General features: G+C 40.4%; 1 protein-coding gene across 1 annotated transcript in view; it reads right to left on the bottom strand.

Annotated features, from left to right (window-relative positions):
• The window catches only part of Oseg5 (intraflagellar transport protein Oseg5), a 369,827-nt gene that overhangs the window by 228,080 nt on the left and 121,162 nt on the right, over positions 1 to 20,585 (bottom strand). The gene's annotated exons all lie outside the window — the stretch shown is intronic.

Here is a 20,585-nt window from a genome sequence, read left to right as displayed (position 1 = left end):
AGGATTGTTCAGACGTGTACTACTTTATTTAATTAGAAGCGTACTTGCTGTGGGAAAAGAAGCCTTATGTGCCGGTACTAATATAATCGAAGATGTTGAAAACAATATGCCGTTTAAAGTAGCGGCCAAATACCGATTTGAAGAATCGCGTGACAATCTTAAAAGAAAAGCTAAAGAAGAAATAAGTAGTCTGCTAAAGGGTTCGGGTTATAAGGCGGATATAAAAACGCATGTAACTCAGTTTCCTTTCGGCGGGCTCAACACGCGCATCGCTAAATCCATGACGTTACATAGACGATGCCAGGCGCGTAAGAAAAGTTCGTCAAAGTGCAAGACGCGAAGGAAAAAAATAACGGTTCACCTTTCCCGTACGCTGCGGATCAAACCGGTGCCAGGATTCGGGAGAAGAGAGAAACTCTAACTCACTCTTCTTCGGTGTAATCGGTTAATCAAAGCGTTTATTCAAATAGTTATTAAAGATATGTAATATTGCAAGCTATAGTATACATACAATGCAGCATGCAGGAGCGGTACGTACAGAAGTTCGCAAAAGCTATACTATTTACAATGTAACATGCGGGAATGGTGCGTACAGAAGTTCGCGATAGCGGTTCTACGCATTGGCTGGTGCGTGTGGAGCTCAGGAAGCGAGCGCAGCTCGTGAGGACGGGTTCTGTGATCGCGGTATTTGCATACAAGCAATTATCGTTACTTTAAAACAAACAGAGTAGATCTTAAATCCTACGGGGTGTCGCGTGGCCTTTATTGTAATTCCAACGGCCTGATCGCCTTATCCTTAGAAGGACGGGGCGTCTGCACTTTCTGCGGCTTATCCTTAGAAGGACTAGTGCAGCTGTGTAGTCTAAAGGCCATGTATAAAGGTGGAGTTGATACAACACTGGCAGTTATCCTAATATGGTTAATTAACTTTAGAAATACAATGCGCGATATATACAGTGCGGGTCTTACGGTCTAACGGGTCGCGGTATAAAACGGTCTTAGGGACCAACTGGTCGCGGTATATACAAAGCGGTACTAGATTCTAGCAAAATGCAGAGACCAAAGTGGTTTTACGGTAGGACAAGTCGCGATATATATAAGGCGGTACTAGAATCCCTTGGGACCCAAAACGGTCTAACAGTGTAATAGGCCGCGTTTACAAACGATCTTACGGTATAACGCGGTAGAGACTTATAAACTAGCAGGATGCGCCGTCCCAGCAACCGGGAAGCCCGTAGCCTGGTGTAACGCAAGATATCAAGATGCGCCATCCTAGCAACCGGGAAGCCCGTAGCCTGGTGTAACGCGGGATATCAGGATGCGCCATCCCAGCAACCAGGAAGCCCGCTCTAACTACGAGAAGCCCGTAGCCTGGTGTAACGCAGGATATCAGGATGCGCCGTCCCAGCAACCGGTAAGCCCGGCCTAACTACGGAAAGCCTGTACCCTGGTATAACGCGGGATATCAAGATGCGTTGTCCCAGCAACCGAGAAGCCCGACCTAACTACGGGATGCCCATAGCCTGTTATAACGTGAGAGTCGGTTCTGGATCCGGAGAGTTTTACGTGACAGGAATCGGGATATGGAACTGGTAGCAGTAATGCCAGAATTGAGACGCGAGCAAGACGACTTCGTAATGGAAGGGATAGACACACAAGTGTGAACCGTGTACATGTAAAACGCAGAACCGTCTGCGCATTACATGTACACGGTTCACACTTGTGTGTGTATCCCGTCCATTACGGAGTCGTGTTGCTCGCATCTCAATTCTGGCATCAGTGACTGGTAGCGATACGCTCGCTGGTCCGCTTTATATACCAGCGGCCGGCCTCCCACTCACGCGAGTCGGCGCGTGGTTGGGCAGTCTCACAGTGGGGCCACGACACGGGTGTAAAAATTTAACGACATGGGCGCCGAACCTCGAGATGCGCGCGGTGGATCGGCCCGCGAGGACGTTAATAACGGTATCGTTACAAGAACAAATACAAAAACATCAAAAAATAAGAAAAGAAACAATCGCACAACGGTGAAAAGACTTAAGACATCCGCGAAACGGTGTAAAACTGGTAAGCGCACCGTATCCGACATATTTTTTTAAACGGCATATATCTAAACACATCTAACAGCGAGAATTACAGCGACGACAAAAAAATTTGCGGTAAAGAGCATGTTCTTTTTTCACATTCGAGCAAGTGTTTAAGAAGCGAACTCGATCTCTTTTTTTTACCGCTCACACAAGCTAGTATTGAGAGTTCGCGATGGATTCATTACAAACTCTTGACTTCGTTCTCGGACAAATCCCCGACAGAATTCGTCATTCCGTGTCACGGAGAAGAATATTTAGGTCTCACGCACACCATGTTAAGTCTTTGCATACGCGTAGAAACGTCGGGCAATTCCTCGGGACATACTGCGGGCGCAGCCGTCACGACCACTATAAGCCCCGTAAATCATTTACTTCATTCCATGTTCAATCAGATCGACGTGTATTTCAATCAAAAGCTTGTGTCGTCTCCAAACAACGCATATGCGTACCGCGCGTACATCGAACCGTTATTAAATTATTTTTCACCCGCAAAAATTTTCCATCGAACCTCCTGTCTATGGGACGCGGATACATCCGGTCGAATGGACGAAGCGGTGGAATCAAAATCGCCAAATTCCGCTCTCGTGAGACGCGCGCGTTACATTCACGGCGGGCGCACGCTAGATCTTGTAGGGCATCTCCATTGCGACGTTTTCAATCAAGACAAATTTTTAATTAACGGTGTAGAAGTACGCTTGAGACTCGTCCGTTCAAAAGATTCGTTCTGTCTTCTGGACAGTAACGGTTCATCGTCGAAAATTCGTATACTGGATGCGAGCTTACTCGTGAGAAGAGCGAAAAGCGCAGGATTGTTACTAGCATACGCTAGAATGTTGAGTATAGTTACGGCCAAATATCCGCTCACGAGAGTCGAAGTTAAAACATTTACGTTTTACAGTGGTGTTGTGGGTGAATCGTTAGATTATATAACACTTGGTCAACTTCCGAAAAGGATAATAGGTGATTTTGTTAATAATAAAGTGTTTAATGGGGATAGAAAATTAAATCCCTTTAATTTTCAAAATTTACGGAAATTACGGAAATTTCCTCAAAAATTACGGAAATTTCTTCTCGCTATATGTCGACGATGTGCAAATTCCTAGTAGACCGTTAGAACCGGTTTTTTCGCTGGAGGAACCGTTTTATGTCGAAGCTTATCAAACTCTCTTCGCGTTAGGCATCCATTTTTTGAATGAAGAAAATTCTATAAGTGGAGACGATTATTCCAAGGGTTATACGCTATTCGCTTTTGATCTCGTACCCGACTTATCTGCTAATTACGCGGGACATTGGGATTTCATGAGACATGGTAGTTTACGATTAGAAGTGCGATTCGAGAAAGCTCTCACTGAGATCGTTAATTGTATTATTTACGCCGAATTCGATAATGTAATAGAAATTGATTCGTCTCGTAAAGTTATTGTCGATTTTGTCGGATAGATATTTACTGCATTCTGGTATTTTACCGTTATAACGTAATACTCGCAAAATTTCCCTCCTTTTTCTCCCCTACACATTCGATCAAAATGCTAACAACATAAAATATCAAAAAATATGCAATATAACAGAAAAGAATTCAGTTTCATTCGAGACACGAACGTCGACGCTTCGCGAGCAGTTTAAACTATTATAACTACGTTATCGAGAGCGTTCCAGTCTTCACATTATGGATATAGTCATCGACATACAAGGTTTTCGCTATGCCAATGCGAAGTTTATCCCCAAGGAAGTTGCTATTGTATTATCGCGCTTGACGCTCCATTCGTCGGACATTGGATTATGATGTCTCCGCATTCATTTGGCGATTTACCAAGAAGTGTAAGACATGAAAACAACTGGCTCACACGAAATTTTCATGGTATCGAATGGTTCGACGGTGAACCCAATCCGAATATTTTACAACGCAACTACATGAAATAACAAGGTAGGCACATTACATTTACATCCGAAAAAGCAAACTACTCGGAAAATCTACTTTCCAGAAATGTATATAATTTGGAAGGTATTTCTCCCGCATTCAAAAATCTGTCAGAAGGAGAAGTGCGCGGACGATATTGTGGTTATCACGGATTTCGAAAATTTGGAATCTGTCATTGCGCATTTCGCAACGTATATAAATTAAAATATTGGTTGATTGAGCAAAATAATATAGCCAATATGAACGATAGTACTCAAACTACTTGCGGTTCTCCGGATAATTGGAGTTTAAACGTCGGTGACGACGACCACGACGATGATGACGACGAGGACGACGAAAACAAGGAAATCAGTAGCATGAGATTTCCAACAATAGAAATAAAATAGAAAAAAAATATCTACAAGAGCGATCGTTTGTAAAAGAAGAAGAAAACTTTGAAAAATCTGAATTATCGTTGTTGATGGATAGAGACAAGCTCGAAGCAACTACTAACTCCACACAAGCAAACATTGAAAACTCAGCGTTACAAGCCGACACGACCAAAGGCGCTCTACCGAAGGAGGCAAAAACCCAAGTTATTGAATATATAATACCGTTCGTTCGTTCGACTCTGTGCCAAAATAATGAACTCTCGCGAAATTCTACAAGCATTGCGTCACATCAATGCCAGACATGCGGGAGTTTATCCAGCCGACAGAGTCCCGATAGTGTGGACAAGATCGACAGCCATCGTCGCTAATACGGATGACCAAAATCGACCTGGAGAACATTGGGTCGCTTTCTTTCTCGACGAGCACGGTACAGGCACATATCATACTTCGACAGCTACGGAATACCACCCCCGGATTTCGCCTCCGACTTCGTCGAAACTCCATCATCCATCGTTGGAATATTCAACAATTACAAGAAATTTTTTCTCAAACATGTGGACAATATACAATAGTTGCGTATTTTAATATTATATATGCAACGGTTATGATCTTAATCGGTTTCTTAGTCTTTTTACCGAAGATTGCGAACGATCATAATAATACAATATATCACATCACGATCGCTTAATCGTACACTTACTTCGTAAAATTTTTCTTCGCAAAAAAGAAACAAGTGAAATATTGTGCGCTATGCGTTGCCGATGTTTAATTATGTAATTCGAATTGTAATACGATATAGATGATGTAATATTTTAATTATGTATAATAAGAATATTGATTTATGTAAAATTAATATCAATAAATATAGAATTTTTTTTACTTAAATTCTTAATTTTTTTCATCTTATCTTTCCTCATCTCATTGTTGTGACGTCATAGAGTCCTAAACTTCTATCACCCTCAGGTACACGTATCCTTCAAGACACTTTCTATTGTCTCCTGCAATGATGTCATTAGGGGTCTACTTTTAATTCTGTAAAGCTAATGGATCCCTACTTCTGCGTAATTCTAATTCATTAAAATTTTGGAGAATCGATACTTCCAAAAATCAGAATACGCTCACGGAAAAGAATATAACAAAAGAGCGCGTAGAACTTGAAGCTGTTTATTAGTCTGCAAGTCTTACTTGTGCTTTGCTCGTGAGATTCGTGTAACATCGAGTAACAGACATCGACAATCATCAGCGCCTCTTGAGCTACTAACATCATTAATCCACAAAAATCAGTGGATCGACAGCCTGGAGGATTTCAACTCAGAAATAATTCTTTTAATAAAAAATAAATGAGCATTAATTTATTTTATCCTATTATTAATTTTACGCTTAGCTTCTTATAATTAAGCAATATTGTATTGTCGTTATAGTGAAAATCAGATCGGGGAAAGAATATGAGCTGCAAGCTACCATCTTTCATCGATGCCGCCGCTGGAATCGAAATCAAATCGTCAACTCTCCAGAAATAACACCCGGGACCAGCAATAACATTCGAGACATACAAAGCACACGTATGCTCGCACACAATCCTATTAATTTTTCACCTCTTTATTCACCTCTCAGCTACTCTCCTATATATTCCCTTGAATGTCCTTCTCCCGAACCACTGTTTTCTTCCTATTCGTTTTCTTCAATATCTACTATCTACTATCTACTATCTACTATCTACTATCGTTCTCGGCGATACACCTACTCTTTTTCCACAGTCTTCCGAGGACGATAATTTCGAGAAGGCTATCCAGGATTTCTGCAATGAACTCCCGAATCTGGAAGCCGACTCTTCGTATCAAAATTAATCTTCTGTTATTTTCTCATTAATTCTTTAATTTTCTCTCTTTTATCGCTATATTATGTAATATACTTTCGTATACTTTTCGCAGCGGTGAAAATAATCTTTTTATAAATAAATATTAAATTATATGTAAATTTTTCATTGTACAATGTGCCATATTCCCGCGTAATATAAATAAAGATGTTTTTTATTTCAAAGTAACCCGGTGAAAATATTTTTCTCCCCTTCCTTTCTTCCCGTCTCAGTGATGTCATAGCCTTTGCCTTCCGCGTGAAACAGTTTCAGGTACCCGTATATATGAGTGAGTCTCGATTGCGCACATTACCGATCGGATACAACAATATTTCTCAATCGGACACAGACCTAATCGAACACAATTCCGATCGGACACATATGGTTACAATCGGACACAGGCCCGATCGGACACAAACCCAATCGGACACAATTCCGATCGGACACATATGGATGCAATCGGACACAGACCCGATCGGACACAAGCCCGACCAGACACAGGCTCAATCAGACACATCGCGAAGCTAGGTCCATCCTACAATCATTGTGTGGATAGGAAAATGTATGCGTGGACACAGTGGGTTCCGCCCCTCCTCCTACGCGGGGGCTTTACTTCCGGAAGATATAACCTAACCCAAACCTATATATTTCTGATATACTGTGTTCAATCGGAGCTGTGTCCGATCGGGATGGTATCCGATTGGGCCTGTGTCCGATCGAGCCTGTGTCCGATCGGGCCTGTGTCCGATCGGGCCTGTGTCCGATTGCAACCATGTGTCTAATCGGAATTGTGTCCGATTGGGTCTGTGTCTAATCGGGTCTGTGTCCGATCGGGCTTGTGTCCGATCGGGCCTGTGTCCGATTGCAACCATATGTGTCCGATCGGAATTGTGTCCGATTGGGTCTATGTCGGATCGAGCCTGTGTCCGATCGGGCCTGTGTCCGATTGCAACCATATGTGTCCGATCGGAATTGTGTCCGATTGGGTCTGTGTCCGATCGAGCCTGTGTCCGATCGGGACCGTGTCCGAACGGACGTTTGTCCCTTCATAGCACCTAGTTTATTCTAGCGGTACCTTATCCAAGCGAATTTTATTGTGAGCATAGTGATTGTTAACAAAAGCTATAACGAACAGAAAGGCATGCATAATTTTTTTATAATAATATGGATATTTCGATATAATAAAAATTGTAGTATTATTTGAGATAAATACAATGCTGCATGATGTTAATATTTTACATATTATACGAGTTTTACCGACTTGAAATTTCGTCTAAAGAAATATTTCCCACCAAATGCGTTTTGCATGTGTGCTTTGGTTGAAAAATGTATCCCAGAAGCGATCAATTCGCGAACTTGATGTCGAAAAAAATATTTCCCACCAGATGTGATTTGTGCGAATGTGTGCTTCGATTATTAAAAAAATAATATTTTGTTCCAGAGGCGACTTTTATTCATGTGCTAGTTATTTTAAAATGGATGTAAAGAGTATGAAGAAACGGTTTTGTAATATTATAGCAAGCAATAACCTGTTGTCTTGTTTAAAATGATAAGAAATTATGATTTAAAAAAATCTATCCTGATACTCGTAACAATATCGGCCAGAAAAAAGATGCATCAATCTCGCTTGCAAATTATAGTCGCAAATATGAAAACAATAAATAAAATATTTTGGTTGCGTTCTCACGAAAATGGGCGATGGAGGAGCTCCTTCTATATTATAAATATCTAAAATATTGTAACAGTCATAAAATTTTGCTGCAATGTTTTGCGGACAGAGAATTTATATGTTTGTATTTATAAATATTTATATTAATATTTATATAAATGTAAATTTTAATATCTGCATATTTGTCATAAAAATATATAAACATTCACATTTATAGTGAAGAAGTTTATATACAGGGTGCGGCGCGGGAACTTCCTTATTTTAAAAAATCATAAAACGAAAAGTATTAGAGATATCATTTTAATTCTTTTTTTTGCGTAGAGGTACATTTAAAGTTTTTTTTAATTACTTCTTGAAAATGACATCTTGAAGGTAGCCTCCGTTCTGGTCAATACATTGGGAGAGTCGAAATCGGAAGTTTTGGTCCACTTTGTCCAGCATGTCTGCGTCGATGTTGGCAATAGCAGCACGAATATTGTTCTTCAGCTCATCCAGGGTTTTTGGACGATTGGACTTCCCCGAACGTCTTATCTCTTTGAGGGATGATCTTGAGTGGCCAGCACGCTCGCCGGATTTAGCACTCTGTGATTATTTTTTATGGGGATATCTTAAATCCTTGGTGTATACCAATCGTTCAAAAACCCTGAATGAGTTGAAGAACAATATTCGTGCTGCTATTGCCAACATCGACGCAGACATGCTGGACAAAGTGGACCAAAACTTCCGATTTCGACTCTCCCAATGTATTGACCAGAACGGAGGCCACCTTCAAGATGTCATTTTCAAGAAGTAATTAAAAAAAACTTTAAATGTACCTCTACGCAAAAAAAAAGAATTAAAATGATATCTCTAATACTTTTCGTTTTATGATTTTTTAAAATAAGGAAGTTCCCGCGCCGCACCTTGTATTACTCATTAATCTTCTATCATATCGATTACACCGATATACTACTGTTGATAATAAAGATTTATCATCGTATTCAAAAAGTTTGTTATGATGTTCGAAAGTGTATCATAAAAGAAAAAATCTCAAAGCAAAGATTGTCTTTATTAATTAAAATTGAAGAGACGATAATAATATATAACTGCATTCTCACAAAAATGGGTGATGAAAGGGGCCATTCTCTTTATTTTCTTTATTTTCAATATTTAAAATTTTATAAATTCATTATCGCGATTAAGATAAACACATAATATTGTAAATGTTTGTAGATTTATATTACAAAAATATATAAACATTTACATATACGATTAAAATTATACATATGTATAATATATTTACATCCATATATAATATATTTTAGTTCAATTTTCTCGAACTGTACTGCATAAATTGTAACCCAGCAAACCAAGATATGATTATTGTTACACATAAAACATGTACGTAATAAGTGCACATGTTACATCTGTATTATATGGCAGATATATTCGATGTTTGCTGGGTATATATATATTATATACGTATATGTATATGTTGCGACGACCCTTTCTTTCGTCTCGTGGCTGAACGATGAACGTGTCCGCCGACTTTTTCTCTCCGTCGCGCGGGTGTCACTTGCGCCAACGAACAGGAGCTAATTCGCCGAATGGGAGATGCGGAATAGTCGTTTACAAAAACGAAAGGAGAAAAGATAACGCGTGCTGGGAGTTCAGCGCGTACTGTGACGAAATCCTAGAGTTGATCGCGAAAATTGAACTTGGGCGCCAGATACGGTCTTTCACGTATCAATTCGCGAAACGCACGAAATAAGCGCAAAATAGACGCGAAAGAACTTGTTGGAATTCGCCACGGACTGACTAGCTCGCCTAACGGTAAAGGGGCAGGGCGAGTGTTGCTATAACGCGATAATTTATGCAAGAGACAACAATTACGGGAACGACAAACACAGACGAAAGTAAGGTCGATAATTAAAACAGAGAAAATAACAGATTTATTATAATAGCGGGAGCCGAAGCTCCTTGAGAGTAATAGTAATAAATCGCGCGGATATTCGGCTGCGGTAAAAAGAAACGCGGGTGCGAGGCTGGGGGTTAGAAACGGGATGCGAAACCCCGGAGGATGTACGCCGAGGTCGGCCCGGTAGATCGGCCGTAATTCGCTTCGGCGTTAACTACACCTCGCACCGCGGAGTTGACAAATAATTAGTTACGGCATTGATTCGAGTGATAACCCGATCCGATTCTCGGTATCAATCTGTTGACGGCGACCGTATCGCCCGCTATTATCGCTTAAAAACTAATACGCAACTTACAACTAACAAGCAATAAGCGAAACACGCACATTCGTTATTTCCGGATGAACGAGACACGCTAACAAGAAGCTTGACGCACACTTAATTCGCGCTATAATCGCGAAAGAAATTTGCACCAAGAGTGCACGCAAAATTTAGACGCGAAGATTCGTAAACGAAATACAAAAGGACGTTTCTTATGCGACTGACACATACACTCGGACGACAAATATTGTACAACTGAGACTAACGCTAAAACGTGCGAGAACCAATGCAAATAGAATATACGGAATCTCCAGAGAGTCAACACATGGTTATTAAAAACGCGAGATAATGTCTCGATCCGCGAAAACCGATACTCTCGAGGCTCCGGGCCCCGAATCGCTTGATGGCCGTGATGCGAAAATCTACACCAAAGAATCGGGCTTAGCCCGTACATCAGGGCACGAAATCACGGCGACGACAACAGAACAAAACGATTTCCGGGTGCGATCGCACGTGGCTATATTGGCAAAGGATAACTTCACCGGTACTTTTTCTCCTGTCGAGACGGCCTGGGGGGATGACGTCCTCTCGTTCCGCAAGTTGTCCACCTTCGAAGATCGCCGGAGACCTCTCCGTTCGCAGCCGCAATCGCTCTCGCCAACAACAGTTCTCTCGCTCTCTGAGTACTCTCGCCAATCGCTCGCTCGCACTCGCAGGTTCGAGTTAGTCTGATCCAGGATTGTCGCGATCCAGAATTGATACCCGCGGGCCAGCCGGGGCTGCGCATACGGGGTACGTATTATCGTGATCAATCATGCGTAATCACGCGCTGTGGCCGGCGGGGGGCGCGTTCACAGTCGTATCGTGGATGCGCGCGCTCCCGTTATAGCGAATAATATTTTGCTGGGGCCCTTTCCGCGGGGCCGTCGTGGGATCTACGACGAATTCGGTCGAAAGTATTGCTGCAACTCCTGCGGTTATCTTTTCCTAGGGCCGTGCCACACCATCGGGAGCGTTATTGCAGTCTTTCCACGGAGACCGGATCCACATGGGCCTGAGTCCTTAGTTAGTGAAGTTCTCGGGCGGAGCCCGAATTCCTAAATTCCTCCCGGCAAACGATCCCAACTACCGTGCCTCTCCGGAGGCACAACAATATATCGAGGAAAAAAACATTGTCCCGATACGTCTTAGCGAGTTAAAGAGAGACAAACACGTCAACCTGTTGTACGTGGAAGACAACAACGTTGGACATTTCGTATGGATCAAGAATTTATCCAGGCTCGTGAACTCGCAATTGAGCAAACATAATGATCAAAAATATATTTGCGATCAGTACGTATATATTTAATAGAATACATTGTAGAAATAATTGAACAAAAAAAAATAAAAAATAATTTCTTTTACAGATATTTGCACTACTTTGGCTCGAACGATAAGTTACAATCACATACGATGGACTGTCGAGAGATGAACGAGTGTGCTATCCGATTACCAAGCGATAAGGACAAGTGGCTCACATTCAACAACTATAATCGAAAAAGCGGCTTTCTTTCGTGTACGCTGACTTGGAGTGCGTTTTGAAGAAGTCGGAGACAGAGAGAAATTTCCAACACCATAAAGTATTTAGTATTTCTTATTATGTACATTGCTCATACGACGATTCCTTATCTGCGTATCGTTTTCGTCGCAGTACCGATTGCATGTTATAGTTCATCGAAGAACTTAAAAATTTAGCGCAACGTGTAAAAAGTATTTTATCAGCTAATGTTCCCATGGTAAATTTAACATCTGATGAATGGGAAAAATTTCACAACGCGACACAATGCCACATATGCGAAAAACTATTCGTACAAGACGATACACGATCATTGCCATCTGACAGGGCGATACAGAGGTCCCGTGCTATCAAATTGCAATTTAAATTATAAAGATTCTTTTTGCATTCCTATAGTTTTTTATAATTTATCCGGTTACGACGTGCACTTTATTATCAAGGAAACAGTTACAGCGTATTTTTGAATAAAAACAAACTCAAAATTTTAAAAACTGAATTTCAAAACTTACCGAATAACAATTTTAATTTATTAACAAGGAAGGGCGTTTTTCCGTACAAATATATTGACTGCGTCGACAGATTGCATGATATGTTTACTACCGCGCGAATTATTTTACAGTTCTTTGACCGGAGACACGATATTCGAGAGCGATTACGCGCATGCCGAGAACGTCTGGAAGCGGTTCTCTATTCGAACGCTGGGCGAATATAGTGTTATAGCCCGAACAGGCTATACACGAATTATTAAATATATTATTCTAAATACATATTATTTTATATGATTACTCAACGTGTAACGCGAATACAGATCACGTTACGAGCGTTGACCGAACAAAGCGCTGACAACGCGAGCCACGCGCTAAGCCCGAGCGACCGTGCAATCATTTCATTGCGAAAACGCGGAGATCAGGGCAAGCGGAAGAAGGACATTGCGAAAATGCAACGTAGAATCCTACTTAAAAGCGAAATAAAAAGGAATAAAGAAATTGCGAAAGTGCAAGCAAAGAAGTCCTACTTAGAACTTCTTAGCTTGTATCCGGATATTGCCAAAATCAAGCGACACGACACACAGCCTTGTCGCTAAACGACCCCCTCCCAGGTAGCCAAAGGGAGTTAATAAAAAGGCCCACCGCTAACGAATGGCAGGCAGTCTTTACCATTAATATTACGCGGACAATCTTGATCATTAATTAATAGTAGTCACAATAATTACCAAACGGGCAATCTTTATTCCTTTACGCGAGCAATATCTCTAACAACCGCGAGTGTCAAAACGAATATCAATAATTATTATAATATTGAATAGCCACGCAGTCGGCAGAAATATATACGAAGAAGCGAGAGGCGAGTCTCGAGACCGAAACTCGACTCTAGACACGCGCACGTTAAGATATCCGTTATCGCGATACGCGACGCGAGCGAAAGTGCGGGAACATTGTAATCAAGCCAAGTCACGAATAAAATAGATATTAATATATTTATTTAAATGCAAAGGTGTCATTTCTAAACAAATAAAGACAGTGAATTTCTCGGGCGGAGCCCGAATTCCTAAATTCCTTCCGGCAAACGATCCCAACTACCGTGCCTCTCCGGAGGCACAACATTATTTGGTGGCAGCGGTGGGATCTGCCAGGGCATCGCCAGAACTCACGCAAGACCTGCAAAAGACACGGTTGTATTAAAAAGCGGGCACGCCAACAATCAATTCAATTGAAGTTGACGGACGGAAGCAGCAGCTAAGCCTTCCCCAAGACCTGCAAAGCACCCAGAGTGTAAACAGGACAGGCACGCCAGCACACGTAAAACGTAAGTTGACGGAAACCACAATCAACGGAAGACACCGCACGGACAACAGAACGAGCATCGCCACAACAGCTGTAGCAGAAACGCCAAGCATCGCGATCTACAATAACTCTACAGACAACACACCGACGCCGGACAACGACCGCCGTACGACGAGCATCGTCAGCCGTATCAGCCGCCGAACGAAGGACTGCAGCGTCAGCAACCTATTGACACAGCGAGCGATCATGCGAGCCGTTATACTATTGTAAGTCCGAAAAATTTAATAAATATAATAGCGTGAATGTCGGAAGGTTCTAATATACCGAAACCGATAGCGAACCGATCGTGGTTACTGAGCGAACCAGCCCTACGAGCGATTAAATTAAGCTTAGCACCGCGAGAAAATCCTTATAACGTGCAAAAAAACTTAGAAACTCAATACTCGAGCGAAAGCGAGACCGAGTTACCGGATAACGTAGTCACAGAACGCGAATTTCCGTTTAACAATTTTGACGAAAAGCTACTCCCGCGTAATACGACTGACCTCACTGACGACACTCAATGCGAGACTAGACGTACGCGACTGTATATTAGTAGAACTCCAAGTATCCCTACGGCGCGAATTTTCATTAACTTCCTACGAGAGCGATCTATTCGATCCGGAAGAAATTTATAGCCAACAAGAAAGTAATATGGCCGAATCGCGAAATCCGCAAGAAAACACTCCCGCGAACCCGCCACAAAGCGCGGTAGACGAGGAAATAAAAAGAATGCGACGATCCATTCACCAAATGGACCGAAATATAGTGGAGGCTGATCACACACCGCCCCACGAGAGAAACCGCGAAGGAAGAGGCGACGCGCACCTTCTCGAAATATTAAATGAAATACGCACGGAAGTAAAATCATTAAACAGGTGAGTAACGCGAGTAGAAGACGCGATTATGGAATTACCACGTCACGGATATAACCGCTCAGAAGACGGTAACGACGCGTTTAATGGAACATACTGACAAACCGCACGCGACATCAGAAGTCGACGAAGCACCGCTCCGAATTATTTACCGTTAAAAGAAGCAAGAGCAATGATTCCCGAATTTGACGGAACATCGCGACATAAGTTATTAGAATTTTTAAATGCATGCACGTACGCCGTTCAAGACATACATCCCGCAGATGAAGAATCATTAATCCGAGCAATATTATTTACAAAACTGAAAGGAAAAGCCATGCAGGATTTTGAGACACGAAATATTCAGACGTTCGCCGAATTAAAACAACAACTCGACACTTGTTACCAGTCTAAACAAAGTACTACGCACTTACAAATCGAGTTCAATTCCTTAAAACAAAAGCCGAATGAAACTGCGCACGCTTTCGGACAACGTGTTGATTTACTAGCGATGAAATTATATAATTCGATGATCGAAGGAAATTCCGCAACCTCAAAACGCACGATTCAACAAACAATCCAAGAGCAAGCGTTAATAAATTTCCAAATCGGATTACACGACGAATTACAAGTGCTCGTACGCGCGCAGCGATATACGACGCTCCAAGAAGCGATAACGGGCGCGAGCGCCGAAGAAAAACTCAGACCGGGAACAGCGAGAACAAGTGGTTTTGTTAATAAAAATAAAACCGAATTAAGTTACTCGCGAAATAGTCGAAATCCGACATCGCAATGCTTTAAATGTGGAAAAAACGAACATTTCGGACGCGATTGCCGTAGCAGCCGATACGCGCTCCCGAAGCCGGAAAAACCCTCGCGAATAAACGCGATAAGTAAATACTGCTCGCATTGCAAAAAAACAGGACACAGCCGCGACAAATGCTGGAGTCTAAAAGGGAAACCGAAAAATAGTACAAATAAACTAAAAGTCGGAAATCAGCAAAAAACGCGCGACGAAAATATATGCGATCGAAAGAAATCGCGACAACAAAAAGGAAACGCCGATAGCGCAAGTAGCAGCAGCGAAGACGAGCAGGAGGAAGCGAGAAAGAGACAACCGCGACCTGCATCTGAATATCGCGTTACGCATATTAAAGATATGCCACGCGCAAAGAAAAAGACGGACTTATTGCTAATAACATTACCAATGCGACAAGCGAAAAACGAAAAAATACAGATGTACGATTCAGGATCGACCATCTCACTAATAAAATTGAAACATTTAAAGGACGACGCATTGATACACGAAGATAAAATCGCGCTCACAGGCATAACCGGACATAAAATGCACACCATCGGAAAAATGTACGCCACAATCGAGATAGAAAACCATAAGGTAAAACATGCATTTTACGTGGTAAAGGACGACATTCCGATCGAATATGAAGGAATACTAGGAATTGATTTCCTTCGACAACATTCGGTGTCCTGCAATTATAATAAAAATCAATTAAAAATAGGAAACGCCGTATTAAAATTCCATTCGCTTAACAAAACGATTCTAAAACCGCGCAGCGAGACCATCGTAAAAGCGACAACAAATCAAAATCGAATAGGAATAGTACGAGCAGAGGAAACAGCTCCAGGAATCTACCTTGGAAACTGCTTAGTAGAACCTAAAAATTACACGTGTCCTGTTAGTATTATAAATACAACCGATACGGAAGTCGAGATACAGACGCCAAACGTCACCCTCGAAGACATAGAACGCGAGATCAAATCTAAAATACATACGGTGGAAACAAGAAAAAATTTTAAGTATACTAAGTCGAGACACGGACAAATCTGACAACTACTACGCACGCAACATTTAAATACGGAAGAAAAACAGGCACTCCTACGGATATGCGAAGAATATTACGATACATTTCAGTTGGATGGAGAACCACTGACGTGCACCGCGACGGTAGAGCACGAGATAAACACGCGCGCCGACACCTCGCCGGTAAACACGAGACCGTATCGTCTTCCCGAGAAGCACAAGACGGAAGTAAATAAACAAGTGCAAGAAATGCTAAAAAATGGCATAATCCGAACAAGCGCGAGTCAATGGAATGTACCCTTATTGGTGGTACCAAAAAAGCGAGCTTGCTCTAATAACTGACATGACAAACCATTTAAATACTTTGAATTTAAAGCTACAAAAGATCGGTCAAATCATTTCACAATTAGTTAGTCATGTCGATTCTTTTCGCAGAAAATTGCAATTATTTAAAAATCAATTAGAAAATAATATTCTTCACTTTTTTCCCTCTTGCCAAATTCTCTTTGAAGAACATGGCACAAATTGTAATTTTAAAAAACAAATTAATATAATTGATTCCCTAATTAATCAATTTGATTCACGTTTCAAAGATTTCGAAACGCTACGAAAAGATTTAATACTTTTCGAGAATCCTCTCACTGTGCAAATCGAGGAACAAAGCCCATAATTTCAGGCAGAACTTTGCGATTTGCAATGTGATCTTTCTCTGAAGGCACGATTAGAAAAGGGGGTCGAATTCTTCAAAATTTTAGATGCATCGTGTTATCCACGTTTTACAAATTTCGGTCTTCGAATTTTCTCTATGTTTGGGTCTACATATTTATGTGAATGCTCTTTCTCGAAAATGAAATTTATTAAAACAGAAAAAAGTTCTTCTTTGAGCGATACATCATTGTCCTCGCTGATGCGAATTAGTTCTTCTACAATCTCTGTGGATATATCATCCTTAGTAGAATCGTGCAAACGACCTAGAATATCAAATTAAAATTTCGAAACAAATTGGTTTGTTCGTTTTTTTCTGCTTCTTCTTTTAATTTTATATAATATCTTACAATATAAAATATTGCTTTCCTGCCAAGTCACATATTTCATTATCTTCATTATTTTTTAGTGGAATAGGCTTACTGGGGAAACCACTTTTAAAAGAAACGCATCGACAATAGTACCTCATAGGTGATGTGGAAAGCTATTATCAAAATTATAATTATATATATATATATATATATATATATATATATATATATATATGTATATATATCTAAAATATATTATTATAACACACACACATATGTGTATAATAGATTGCATATATAATATATTAATAATAAAAATTTATAAAAATTATCAAGTGAAGCAAATTTTAATGATAATTTGGCGGAAGGTACGATTCTAGCATATTTTTCATATAGGGACACTCCTGAGACATAGCGTTGCACGTGCGATTTCGGCGGCTCGGCCGTCGAGCCTCGAACGGTTGTCGGGGCAACGGCAACGATAGGCGGCGCCTCCGATTTCGGCCCGAAATGTGCAACTAAATCCGAGGACTGATCTAGATAAACTAGAAAATATACTAGATCATAACGGTAAACTATTAAACCATTATGTTCGAGAATACAGTACTCGCGAAGAAATAACCGAACATTTTACGGTAATCATCGCGATGATAACAGATTTAATTCGAGATGCGGAAGATGTAATAGAATATCTTACGTATGTACGCAAGGGCACGATACACCCCGTACTAACACCTATTAGCGATATTATAACACAGTTAAAAGAAGCAGCTATCCAATTACCTCATGGCTTATATTTTCCTTTCGAAATCCGAAACGATGAATGGTTAGCAATAGAAGAATATATTAAAATAACTGCATACCGTGAAGGATCAATCATATTTACTGTATTGCGATTCCCACTAATCTCACAACCAGTATACGATATAATAAAGGTAACCCCATTACCTACTTACGATCATAAAAATATATTTACGCACGCGGAAATAAACCACGAAATAATCGTAGTTAATAGAGAAGGATTAACGTATATCATAATAACGGAGGACGATTTAAAAAAGTGTATCCAAATAAATTCCAGATACATGTCCGAGAAAACACAATCAATACACCGTATTAATTCAAACGCGCCGTGCGAAATACAAATGTACTTGCAACCACAAAACCAGAACGAGGCTTGCAAAAGTAAACATGTAATTGCGACAGAAACAATATGGATACCGTTACAACAGCCACTTATTTGGCTATATTCAACTGTACGCGAACAATCAATAATAATTCAATGCGAAAAGTATAACGAGAGTAAAAAAGTAATCAAAGGAACAGGGCAAATTACCCTTCAAAATAAATGTAAATTAATAACAACAGAAATGACGATCCAACCAAAAGAAGTCATACAAGGTAGCGAAATAGAAACGTATTTACCGGAAATTAATATTACATTTATACGAGACAATACAGACATACTAGACACGAAATAACAGAATATCGTACAGCATTCAGAATTAACAGAACTAAAAAATAAATTAAAAGAGATGAACTACAATTTGCAAGACAATAACGACAAATTCTTCACACAAAAACAATTCGTATATCCTATGGCGACAAGCGGAATAACCACAATAATTATAATAATATTAATAATTTATATAATTATAAAAAATAAAAAGAAATATACGAAACGACCGTCAGTCAGGATATACGAAGAAAACGAACCACGTATATCATACGGATTCCCAAGACCCATACTAAAACGTAGTTTAAGCACACGATTTTAGAATAAGAAACGATTATATTCATATTATATACGGGAAAAATATTGTATATTAGAATAAGAAGAAATTTTGTTTTGCGAAAAACGTCACTTTTACACCTCCGTTTTTCTTTTTCTTACGGGGGAGGGATGTTATAGCCCGAACAGGCTATACACGAATTATTAAATATGTTATTCTAAATACATATTATTTTATATGATTGCTCAACGTGTAACGCGAATACAGATCACGTTACGAGCGTTGACCGAACAAAGCGCTGACAACGCGAGCCACGCGCTAAGCCCGAGCGACCGTGCAATCATTTCATTGCGAAAACGCGGAGATCAGGGCAAGCGGAAGAAGGACATTGCGAAAATGCAACGTAGAATCCTACTTAAAAGCGAAATAAAAAGGAATAAAGAAATTGCGAAAGTGCAAGCAAAGAAGTCCTACTTAGAACTTCTTAGCTTGCATCCGGATATTGCCAAAATCAAGCGACACGACACACAGCCTTGTCGCTAAACGACCCCCTCCCAGGTAGCCAAAGGGAGTTAATAAAAAGGCCCACCGCTAACGAATGGCGGGCAGTCTTTACCATTAATATTACGCGGACAATCTTGATCATTAATTAATAGTAGTCACAATAATTACCAAACGGGCAATCTTTATTCCTTTACGCGAGCAATATCTCTAACAACCGCGAGTGTCAAAACGAGTATCAATAATTATTATAATATTGAATAGCCACGCAGTCGGCAGAAATATATACGAAGAAGCGAGAGGCGAGTCTCGAGACCGAAACTCGACTCTAGACACGCGCACGTTAAGATATCCGTTATCGCGATACGCGACGCGAGCGAAAGTGCGGGAACATTGTAATCAAGCCAAGTCACGAATAAAATAGATATTAATATATTTATTTAAATGCAAAGGTGTCATTTCTAAACAAATAAAGACAGTGAATTTCTCGGGCGGAGCCCGAATTCCTAAATTCCTTCCGGCAAACGATCCCAACTACCGTGCCTCTCCGGAGGCACAACAATAGCGACTTGTATCTCAAAATTGATGTCTTGTTATTAGCGATATTTTTGAAAATTTTCGCGTAAGTTGTATTAAAAGTTATGGGCTCGACCCTGCATATTACTATACTCTTCCCGGATACACATGGAATGCAGTGTTGTTATTCGGGCCGGATTTTATCGCGCATGCGTGGCAAACGCGATATCAGTACAGTGCTTGGTTGAATAAAAAGGAGTACCATTAATCACCCGCGCAAAAATATCTAATAATTGTTAAAAATGTATGAGAAAAATATTAAATATTTAAATAAATAAATATATATATATTATAAATAAATATTATAATATATATACAATATATTATAAATAAATTCTAAGCTGAAAAAGGAAAAAGGGTAATATAATTGTTCGGGAGTCGACCTCGACGAGATCGCCCAAAACTGAAAGAGACGCTCAGAGATGAGCGAGAAGCGGTGTGTAACGCGAATCCGTAGATCCGCTGGAGGACAAGGAGAGTTCAGAAAAGACTCGAGTGCAGATTGTTTTAACTATTCGTTTTATTTAGAATAATAGGAGCGAGCGACAGCACGTATTCCGCGATTCCGACGGAAATCTTCAAATTGTCC

This window comes from Polyergus mexicanus, unplaced genomic scaffold, assembly GCF_030449975.1.
Source record: "Polyergus mexicanus isolate NDT 795.1 unplaced genomic scaffold, iyPolMexi1.0 SCAF_7, whole genome shotgun sequence".
NCBI lineage: Eukaryota > Metazoa > Arthropoda > Insecta > Hymenoptera > Formicidae > Polyergus > Polyergus mexicanus.
This window is presented reverse-complemented; position numbering and strand designations above follow the sequence as displayed.